Source organism: Alosa sapidissima, chromosome 9 (assembly GCF_018492685.1).
Source record: "Alosa sapidissima isolate fAloSap1 chromosome 9, fAloSap1.pri, whole genome shotgun sequence".
NCBI lineage: Eukaryota > Metazoa > Chordata > Actinopteri > Clupeiformes > Clupeidae > Alosa > Alosa sapidissima.
The window spans coordinates 31,528,979-31,540,349 of record NC_055965.1 but is presented as its reverse complement, the minus strand read 5'-3'; the positions used below and the strand labels follow the sequence as shown (position 1 = coordinate 31,540,349).

General features: G+C 40.8%; 1 pseudogene; it reads left to right on the top strand.

Annotated features, from left to right (window-relative positions):
- The first annotated feature begins 3,541 nt into the window (after positions 1-3,541).
- LOC121718977 lies at positions 3,542-8,535 on the top strand (annotated as a pseudogene).
- The last annotated feature ends 2,836 nt before the right edge of the window (positions 8,536-11,371 follow it).

The window sequence follows — 11,371 nt, the reverse complement described above, 5'->3', positions numbered from 1 at the left end:
CCGTAGAGAAGCTAATGTGTCCAGTGTGGAAAAGCTTTTTCACAAATTCAGCATCTTCTATCCCATGTGCTTTCACATGGTGCAGACAACAAAAATGCACACAAACGTAAAAAATGTGAAAAAGCTTTTGCAACGACCACAAATCTTAAAAGACACATGCTAGTACACGCTGGAGAGAAGCCTTATACGTGTGCACAGTGTGGAAAAGCTTTTGCGACGTTCACAGATCTTAAAAGCCACATGCTAATGCATAGTGGAGAGAAGTCTCATAAGTGTATGAAGTGTGGAAAAGGGTTTTAATTCATTTCGAATCTTAAATCCCTGATAGGGCTGGGATGGTAACCGCATTAGCGCGATACTTTAACACCACAGAATGTCATGCAAGATTCTATAGAATAGTTTGCTATCGGAAACGTATCTAGTGAAAGATTGTTGATTTGTACAAGATTTGTAACAGCACCCCATATCTGTTGTAGAATGAGTGTAACCTACGGCCTCTCTTGGCTTATTGCTTAATTATAACATGCCCTTTCAAACATTCAACTACGCTCACAATGCTCACAACACTCTCCCTCCCTCTCACCATCTCTCTTTCTCTCTCTCTGGCTGACACACACACACAATTGTAAGGAAAACATTGTGAAAGGGAAGCTGCTGCACCCCACCCCACCCCTCCAATATGAAGACATAAATTGTTCTGCTACAATAGCATATCAGTCACCACTGTCCGAAATAATCCCTTGCCGAAATAATTACAAAGTAAAGTTAACAATTGTTAATTAGAATTAATTGTATAGGCCAGTGGTCCCCAAACTTTTTCTTCTGAGGGCCAGCTCACTATGCCTGGCTCTAAGAGAGGGCCAGAGACTCGGAGTATATTAGTAACCATAAATAGCTTAGTGCTGTGAACAACAGCAGTCTACCTTAGTTGAATATTCCATTCCATTAGGCTGCAATTTAATACCATTGTTAGCTGTGTTTATATTGCAATCATGCCATATCAGTGTAAAATGTAGCTCAAATGAAATAATACTAATAAAAAAATATAGAATATAGCCGCAAGCGGCGATGGCGGGCCCGAGCACCTGCGGGCCGCAACCCGTGACATGTCGGAATCCAACAAAATACCCACGTGGTGCGTTTGTGAAATGTACATATTTGATGCGTGTGCTATTTGCTTTTGTATTTTATTTTCTGCCACATTTACTCGCTTGGCCAGGTGGGGGCGTAATGCAAGGCAGGCCCATTTGGTGTCATCATAATCATAATATATTAACCTGAGAAATTTCAGACCATTCATTTTCAGCAAAGAACATTTCTGATACACTTTTTGGCCAGATGGTGGTGATATGTTAGGCATTGAAATTACACATGTGAATATCATCACAATAATGATATCCAAAATTTGTGTAAACTTTCAGATCAACCAATATAGACATTACCAAATTCTGGCACATTTTCCTGCGTGGCCAGGTGGTGGCGCTATGCCAGGCAGGTCCATAGGGTCTCTGGATATCATCATAATTATAATATCTATTAACCTGAGAAGTTTCAGACCATTCATTCAAAGCATAGAGCATTTCTGGCATATTTCCTGTTTGGCCAGATGGTGGCGCTATGCTAGGCATGTATATATGTGTGAATATCACCACAATAATGATATCCAATATTTTATAACGTTTCAGATCAATCACTTAAGGCATTGTCCATTTCTGGCACATTTCCTACTTGGCCAGGTGGTGGCGCTGTGCCAGGCAGGCCCATTGGATGTCTGGATATCAACATAATCGTAATATCTATTAACCTGAGAAGTTTCAAACCATTCATTCAATGCACTGTGACTTTATGACACATTTCCTGTTTATATGGCGAATTATTAAAATCGTGACATATTACAACATATCAAAAATCCCTTTGCAATTTAACATCAGCAACATCTTGGCATCATATTTGCCAAATTTCACATGAATCTGACAAACTGTCTAGGAGGAGTATGTTAAAATTGATCATGCAACATCAGTGTAATTGCCATTCTTTCTGTTGCCAGGTGGCGGCGCTATGCCAAATATGCATTATGGGCATGTGAATATCATCACTACCATGGCATTTCAAGCCATGCATGGTGAATTAAGACACATTTATTGTTTATGTGGAAGGGTATTAAAATTCATAGTTTCGCAATTTCGCCAAATTACAACATATCAAAAAAAGCTTCACAATTTAGAATCAGAAGCATATTGGCATCATGTATACCAACTTTTACATGAATCGGATCAATCGTCTAGGAGGGGTATGTTAAAATTGATCATATCCACAATGCAAAAACTCACTTCCTGTGGGTTGGCTAATGGCATGTTAATACAAAAGTTGATTGTTTTTGGGAGTTACATACACCCACCAAATTTGGTGTGTGTATCTAAAACTATATGCCAACCACAAGTCACAGTGACATAAGGGGGCGCTATGGAGTTCCTGGGCCAAGCCCAGTGCCAAGGCTTTTCCCCTGTGTATTCATGGTACCTCTTGACGTGTGTGCCAAATTTCATGCGTTTTCACTGATGGGAAGCACCTCTTTTAGCATCACAATTCATCACATTTTAGTCCGCACAAAATCCCAAATACCTCACTTCCTGTTGGGCGTGGCTAATGCATTGTACATACGAAAGTTGTTCATCTTGGGGAGATACACACACCTACCAAATTTGATGTGTCTAGCTGAAAGTATGTGCCAACCACTGCATCAATCACCTAAGGGGGCGCTACTGAGTCCCTGGGCCACGCCCGGGGCCAAGCTCTTGTGCCTAACTGCTTTGCGTGACACCTGATGTGTGTGCCAAATTTCGAGACTTTTCACCCATGTTAACCACCTCAAAAAAGGAAAACGCTCTGAGACAAAGTTAAAACACTCGTAATGATAATAATCCTTACCATAGGGCCTTGCGCCCTTCGGTGCTCGGGCCCTGAAAATGGAGCCCTGGGCTTTCTCTCTCTCTCTCCCTCTCTCACTCACTCACTCACTCACACACACAAACACACACACACTGATGAAGGTCTGAGGACCGAAACGTTTGTACATCACCTCACTTGGTAGAACCTTGGCTTGATGGATTAAACACTTTGTCTATTTTTTCAACGGCAAATAATGGTGTGCGAGTTTTTTTCTTGATTGACAGTAACATTGCCCTGAACTAACACACCCGCATGGCCTCGAGTAAAGGTGTGACCTGCCCGCTTACATAAAGACATAAACTGTTATACTACAATAATCTGTCACTCACCATGTCTGAAATAATTTGCCTATAATTGTTCACCCAGCGGCCAGAGCAAGGCTAAAGGGTACACTTGCCATTACACCTAAGTCCAGCAGATGGTGGAGGTAATGCACTCCGTTTAAATAGTTGTGTTCTATGTATCTTGGCTCTGTATCCAAATAACTTCAGGCAGTCCGACTGCAATTTCAAACTTGGACCCAGCCCTATAACAGCTGACGACTGATTTTGCCGACAGATAAATAAAACTGCTCCAACTGGTCTCAGAGATGTGGAAAAACATATTGTGTAAGAGAACATCTTAATGTAGGCCTAGTGAGTGTGTGGAGTGTGGGCACACTGAAAAAAAAAAAGATAGGCTAGGCTACTACAATTAAAGCGAGTCATGTCGGATCTAGATCTGATAATATCTAAACAAACACTATATTAAAATATCTCAGTGTGGGGAGCAGCTGACTTGCTTGAGGTAAGCAACCTGAAAAGTCTAACTAACAGTAGGCTAACGTTAAGCCGACTTCTTGTCTACAAAGTTAACTCATGTAGCCTAGCTATAGCCTATATTCACTGTAGACAAATGATGGATAAGAGCTGCATTAGGGCCGTTTCATGTTACAATTAATGTTGTTTTCTAGTAGGGTATTTAAAAACAGGCAGTGTTTTTTTGTTGTTGTTGTTGCTCTTACTGTAGTAGCCTAGGCTAGACCTGTAGCCTAGATAACTTCTGATGGGATCAACCTTGGTCTGCTGGGAACATGGATCTTGGACTGCCGAGATTAGGACTTGAGACCTAACGGCAGCGTTTGCGTGACTGAAAACCTGAGGGTGGTGGTGAAAGAAGAAAATGTAAACGAGGAGGAATATGATCATGTGATTTCATTTCATGATGAGGAAGATAAGCCCGTTGCAGAGCTTCACTGTAAAACTGAAACGGACATTCAAACAGACGTCGCAGAGTCATACAGCGGCCCTACCTACAGTGAAACACTACAGACAGCCGCGGAGATTGAAGTGAAGAAAGAAGATGATGCGCAGGATAACGATTCTCTGGTGCAAAGTAAGTCCTTTCAGAATATCATGCGTTAATCAGCGATTCTCTGGTGAAAAGTAAGTCCTTTCAGAATATCAGCGAGGTGTTTGGAAAATTTTTGAGGAAGCAAAGTGAGATGTACTGTATTTAATTGCAGCACAACATGATGTAGCCTAACCTAGCCTACAGCCCATGTAAATCTGGATGAGGGACACTTGTGACAGAATCATATGCACGCTGTCTCGCTCTCTCCCTCTCGCACACATTGCGTACTGGAGGACGTCCTCCACACAACTGCATACTCGGCCACTATGCGTACTGTAGGCCTACCCAGGGACGGATTAAACAAATATGGGCCCCTGTGCACAATTTCAAAAAAGGCCCCCCCTCCCCCTGACCCCGACGTGCAGCCAGCGCTTCTCTCTTTGCTGTCGCTGTGCAGGCTGGTGCACAATTGCACACAATGAAAATGTAGTACATTATGTCATATATTATAACTCAGGCCCACACAGAAATGAATTCCAGCAGCTGTTTTTATTATTAGGCTGTAATCTCCCTTTGCTGTCCAAACAGTCTACAGCAACATTTTTCACTAAACGGACCGGACACAGTTGTCATATCTGACGGACCGATAGCAGGGACGTTGATAGTATTTTGTGAGAGGTGGTGCTGATCATATTACGGGGGGTTCGGGGTGTCTCCCCCTGGAAATTTTCTAAATTCTGGCTGTTAAATATACCCTTTTAACGCAGTTTGGAAGGGGCATACAAACTGCAGGGCCCGTTTTCTGTCTGACTCGGGTGACGTGAACATTGGCTACCTGCATGATAAGGTTTTCACTTCACTGCTGCTTGACACTACCTTGCATGGAGACATATTTCACGTTAACAGTGGAGATGTTAGCAAAACTATAGCGTTTGGTAAATGGAGATGCAGATCATCTCCCTAATTAATTTCTTTGCGCAACAGCCCACATTATGCGCTCACTCCAGCGAGATGAGTGAAATAAGTGTAGGCCTATCTGTCATCGGTATCGCCATAGGCTATTTGCTACGATATAAGCTACTGTTAGGCCTACAACAAGTCGCGATTAATTAGGCTATCCAATCGCTATGCTGTTTTCATGAACATTGCAAGAATCCACTTCATTCACCTACCCACGAGTGGGTCAGTTTCACTTTCGCAAACACGCATACACATTGAATGAGCACTCATAGCCTACCACTTCCACCTAATGTTATGCCTCTATATTTTATGAATTAAGAAGTATTTATTGATCAGGAAAACATTTAGTTTATTTTTCTTTCGGTCCGCGGTTCCATAACACCATTCAGTTGTGCCGCAAATTAAAAGACAGAAGCACCGGGCATAATCTAGCCTAAATTCATTGCAATTTTTTTTTAAATCCGAGGGCCCCCATTGGCTGAGGGCCCCTGTGCACGTGCACACTTGGCACAAGCCATGATCCGTCCCTGGGCCTACCGTAGGCTAAGGAGCATGTAAGAATGTAACACGTAATGTCACTGCAATGTAGGCTAATAACGCAGCTTCGTGGGCGGGGGAAATGGTTGAGCACTGCTCTCCCATGCCCACATCCACGGCTGAAGTGCCCTTGAGCAAGGCACCTAACCCCTCACTGCTCCCCGAGCGCCATTGTAGCAGGCATCCTACTGCGTCGGGATGAGTGTGTGCTTCACCTCATTGTGTGTTCAATGTGTGCTGAGTGTCTTTCACTAATTCACGGATTGGGATAAATGCAGAGACCAAATTTCCCTCACGGGATCAAAAGAGTAAATATACTTATACTTTACTTATACCATGTTTTCATTCAGGGAAATCAATGTTTCTTGGGGTTTGATGAGAAGTAACATCAGAGCAGGTGCTGCCTGCAAGCCACTTTGCCCAAGTAGCTGTGCTTCACTGGATTGTGAACTTGTACCAGTGTGGTATGAAATTGGGTTAGCCTTTTCACCATCTCCCCAAGAGAGTTAGATAAGTGTCCCCTTGCATGCATTGTCTTCGCTTGGCTTAGTGAAGGGAATCTTTCGTCGAAGCACTACTACTAAGCCATTGTAAGCTGTTACATACTAGGGCTGTCAATCTTCTTCCATAATCCAATTCGAATTTCATTCATTATTATTTTTAATAATCAAATTATATTTGAATATTTAATGCTCAAATTTTGCCTAATATTAATATTTACGATGCATCTCTATACACTGTATATATAGTGAATGCAACTGGAAATCTTTCAGACCCTTTCAAGTTTTCCACATTTTGTTATGCTTCAGACTCATCTTAAAATGGATTCAATTAATATTTTTTCTCATTAATCTACATACAATACTCCAACACTCCACAAAGTGGTCACTATGAATGAGATCCAGAGTTCCTTAAAGAGGATGAGAGAAGCATAAAGAAGGACAAACATCAGTGCATCACTCTACCAATTAGGCCTTTCTGGTAGACTGGACAGATAGAAGCCATTTTCTGCCGGAGTTTTCCCAAAAAGCACCTCAACTACTCTCAGACCATGAGAAGTAAAATCATCTGGTCTGATGAAAGGAAGACTGAACTGTTTGGCCTCAATTCCAAACGGTATGTATGAAAGAAACCAGGCACTGAGCTGCACTGATGTTTGTCCTTCTTAAAGCTTCTCTCATCCTCTCAAAGGAACTCTGGATCTCATTCATAGTGACCATTGGGTCTTTGGTTACCTGTCTGACTAAGGCCCTTCATCCTCAGTTTGGCTGAGCGGCCAGATCTAGGAAGACTGTTGGTTGTTCCAAAGGCTAAAACCAGTAGGGAGGTGTGTAGCTATCCCCTGCCCCCTCCTCCTTCTAACCTCTGTGTGTGAGACCTTTTCAGCAGGAAGCACACGCTCCTGTACAGAATATAGGTCCACGGCCCTCACTCTCGGTCCTCTGCATTAAGATAACATATGGAATGTTATCCATATAAGGAAGGAAGTCTTGTGGGGCCAACTATGATGCTGATAATGGAACTCTCTTGAAAGGGTCTATACTGAATAGATAGTTAGCCTACAATAACAAGGCTACCTAAGCATTAACGAACATGTTGATGTCATCAAGGCCATAGCCTACTCAATGCTTGATGGCTATATGTTTTCTCCCGGACAACTACATGTGAAATCAACCGATTTCCGGTTGTAGCCGGCTAACGTATACTCTGCATTGGGGGTTGTAAATTACCGGATATACAGTAGAACATCTGTCTATCATTCTAAATGCATGCGGGTACTCTTCCAGGTGTATCAGAACACCCATATATAATTCTCTCATTCTAAGTCTCTATGGTAACTCTTCATTGTAATTCTAAGTCTCTATGGTAACTCTTCCAGGTGCATTAGAACACCCACACATAATGCAACACCAGTTCCATGGACAGAATGATCAACTCAACCTGCAACTGAATGAAGGACCATACTACTGCACCATCTGCAGCAAGAGTTTCACAGCTCAGAGAGATTACGAGAAACACCAGCAGACACACACTCTTAGAATTAAGTCAAAGCAGGCGACAGCCAAAAAGTCTCATCAATGTACCCACTGTGGAAAAAGTTTTACTTGCAAGTCAAATCTTAAACAGCACGTGCTAATACACACTGGAGAGAAGTCTAATAAATGTGCCCAGTGTGAAAAAGCCTTTTCAGCATCCTCAAAACTTAAAAGACACATGCTTACACATACTGGAGAGAAGCCTCATAAATGTAACCAGTGTGGAAAAGGTTTCTCCCTTCTTCCAACTCTTAAAACCCATATGCTAACACACACTGGAGAGAAGCCTCATACGTGTGCCCAGTGTGGGAGAAGTTTTTCACAAGTTTCAAACCTTAAATCCCATATGCAAACACATACTCTACAGAAACCTCATACATGTGCCCAGTGTGGAAAAGCATTTGCAAGACCCTCACAACTTAAACTTCACATTCTAATACACACTGGAGAGAACCCTCATAAATGTGCCCAGTGTGAAAAAGCATTTTCAACATCCTCAGAACTTAAAAGACACATGCTTACACACACTAGAGAGAAGCCACATAAATGTGACCAGTGTGGAAAAGGTTTCTCACTATTTTCAAATCTTAAAAGACATCTGGTAATACACACTAGAGAGAAGCCTCATAAATGTGCATAGTGTGGAAAAGCCTTTTCAACATCCCCAGAACTTAATTGCCACATACTTACACATACTGGAGAGAAGCCTCATAAATGTGTTGAGTGTGGAAAAGGTTTCTCAGTATTTTCAAATCTTAAAGGAACCGTATGTAGGATTTTGGCCAAAACTGGAACTACAATCACTTTCAAAATACTGTAGAGCGGTGTACACCGCAGATGTGGTAACTAGAGCAGAGCTGGCAACCCATATGCCGAAACACTACTGACTTTGTGATTACTAGATAGGTGGAGGGTGGCGGATCAAGCTAAAACACAAATATGTAAACATCAACATCAGTTGAGGGCTGCAACTTCACTTTTTTAAATGATGATATCCTGGCTGGACTACTATTGTCTGTGATATAAGTATTTGAAATTAGCATGATTTCCTAATGTCTAGTGACAAATCAGGGCCATTTTATGATTAATTGAATTACATTTCTTACATACGGTTCCTTTAAAAGACATCTGGCAATACACACTGAAGAGAACCCTCATAAATGTGTCCAGTGTGGAAAAGTCTTTTCAACATCCCCAAAACTTAAACGCCACATGCTTAGACACACTGGAGAGAAGCCTCATACATTTGTCCAGTGTGAAAAAGCTTTTTAACATCCCCAGAACTTAAACGCCACATGCTTACACACACTGGAGATAAGCCTCATAAATGTGTCCAGTGTGGAAAAGCGTTTTTAACATCCCCAGAACTTAAACGCCACATGCTTACACACACTGGAGATAAGCCTCATAAATGTGTCCAGTGTGAAAAATGTTTTTTACACATTTCAACTCTTAAAACACACATGCTATTGCACAATGCACATAAGCCTGAAACATGTGCCCAGTGTGGAAAAGTGTTTAAGTTATCCACATATCTTAAATGCCACATGCTTACAGCATACTGGCAAAACCCGTATTAATGTGCCCAGTGTGGAATGACTTTTACAATACCCTCACAACTTTAACTTCACATGCTTACACACACTGGAGAGAAGCGTTATAAATGTGCCCAGTGTGGAAAAGCTTGTACAACATCCTCACAACTTAAACTTCACATGTTGTTACACATGGGAGGGAAGCCTTTTTTATGTGCCCAGTGTGGGAAAGCTTTTAATTTCCACTTAAAACTTAAATATGTGTATATGTATGTATCTCCAATTCTAGGGAGTTTTCACTGAAGGAAACTAAGATAAGATATTTATGTCTGTACATATATGTTTGCAAATTTCTAAGCCATAGAGCATCCCGCCATCAAGGTTCTTATAGTGCCATATTTCAGACAATCCCATCTACACAAATATGAAAAGATATTTCTACTGGCATGCTTCCTGTTGACCGGAATGCAAAAACATGAAAATATTAATGCTCATAACACAAATAATATTTCCCAGATATATGTGTAGCCTAGACTGTCCTGATGAAAAGGTTTATTAAATGAAAGCATGTATAGCAGGCCCCTTACAATGACCAAGATAAGTGCTTATAAGTAAAGGTAGTAAAATAAATTCCACTAAAAGTAGTGTAGGCCTCCAAGGGGTTAATTTCACATTGTTGGAAAACATTTGCAAGAAATAAACAAGAGAAAAAAAATATTGTTTGTGGAAAAAATTTAAAATGTACGTAAAAGTTATATATTTTTTACATAACATGTATGTAAATATGTTAAGTAATGTACACTAATGTAATCTTTTGTTATTAAAATTTATGTTACTTGTGTTGGGTCAACGGGTGTTGAAGCCTTACTGTGGAAATAAAAATGTCATAAAGTTATAAAAGCTACCTGTCATACAATTTTTGTCCTATGAAAATGACCAAAAAATTGTAACCCCACCTACTTTAACCCTTAATATCTTTAAGCTCATATTCTGTAAATACCTTAAGTATAAATGGGTACATTTAAATAAATGGGTCTTGAATTTCCCCTGGGGATCAATAAAGAATCTATCTATCTAAAGGACTGTGTTACATATTGGCGATCCGCACCTTACAGTAGAAATCCTATAGATCTCCATTTCTCGAGGTCACCTACTGTAGTTGGTGGTGTGAAAAAACAGTCCCCATGTTCATGCCCCCCGATGTGTAGCGCTGTAGCTGCCTGGCTGCTTTAACCAATTGTTTTGTTATTATTCGACAGTACTGAAATATCAAGTATGCTGCTCATGACGAAATTAACTGAGGTGAACTTCTCCCCAATGTGGAATGTATTATAATCAGGGCTCCGAACCGGTTCAAGGAACGAAAACGAAAACCGAAAACAAACGGAATTTTACGAGGAGCGGAAACGGAAACGAAAACAAAATGGTCTTCAACTGTTCCGGAACAGAAACGTTATTCTGAAATCCACAAAACCGGTTAATAACGTTTTTTTTTCGTTCTCTATATATTTTATAAAATTTCACAAAAGCATATCCTAAGTGATCTACTCGTTTGATTGTAGGCGAACAGCCTAATAATTAGATTTCTGCAGTTTGAAAAAAAAAAAAAAAAAGAATAAATATGGGTTTGGTCCAAATGTGTATATTTTGTCTTGCTGTTGTAATGTAACCTATCCGTCTGCCACTTCGGATCTTAGGCCAGCTCGTAGCGTAGGCTACTGAAACTGATTTGGAAATTGTTTGTAGCCTATGCGTAATAGCCTATTTTGCCTGTCCACGCCTTGTCGTTTTAAAGTTGGGATTTGAAATGTTTGCGCAATTATAGCCTATTCTATGTAGAAGAGTTAAACGGGAAATTTGAGATAGGCCTTGTCAGTAACAGACAGGTTCGTTTATTAACAGGGTTGGAATTATAGCGCAAGCATTTGAAGATCTCCATATGGATAAAACTTAGGCTACAACCAGGTAAGGAGTTTAGCACGTATCCAGAAATATTTTTGATAAGAAATTATTTATAGGCAT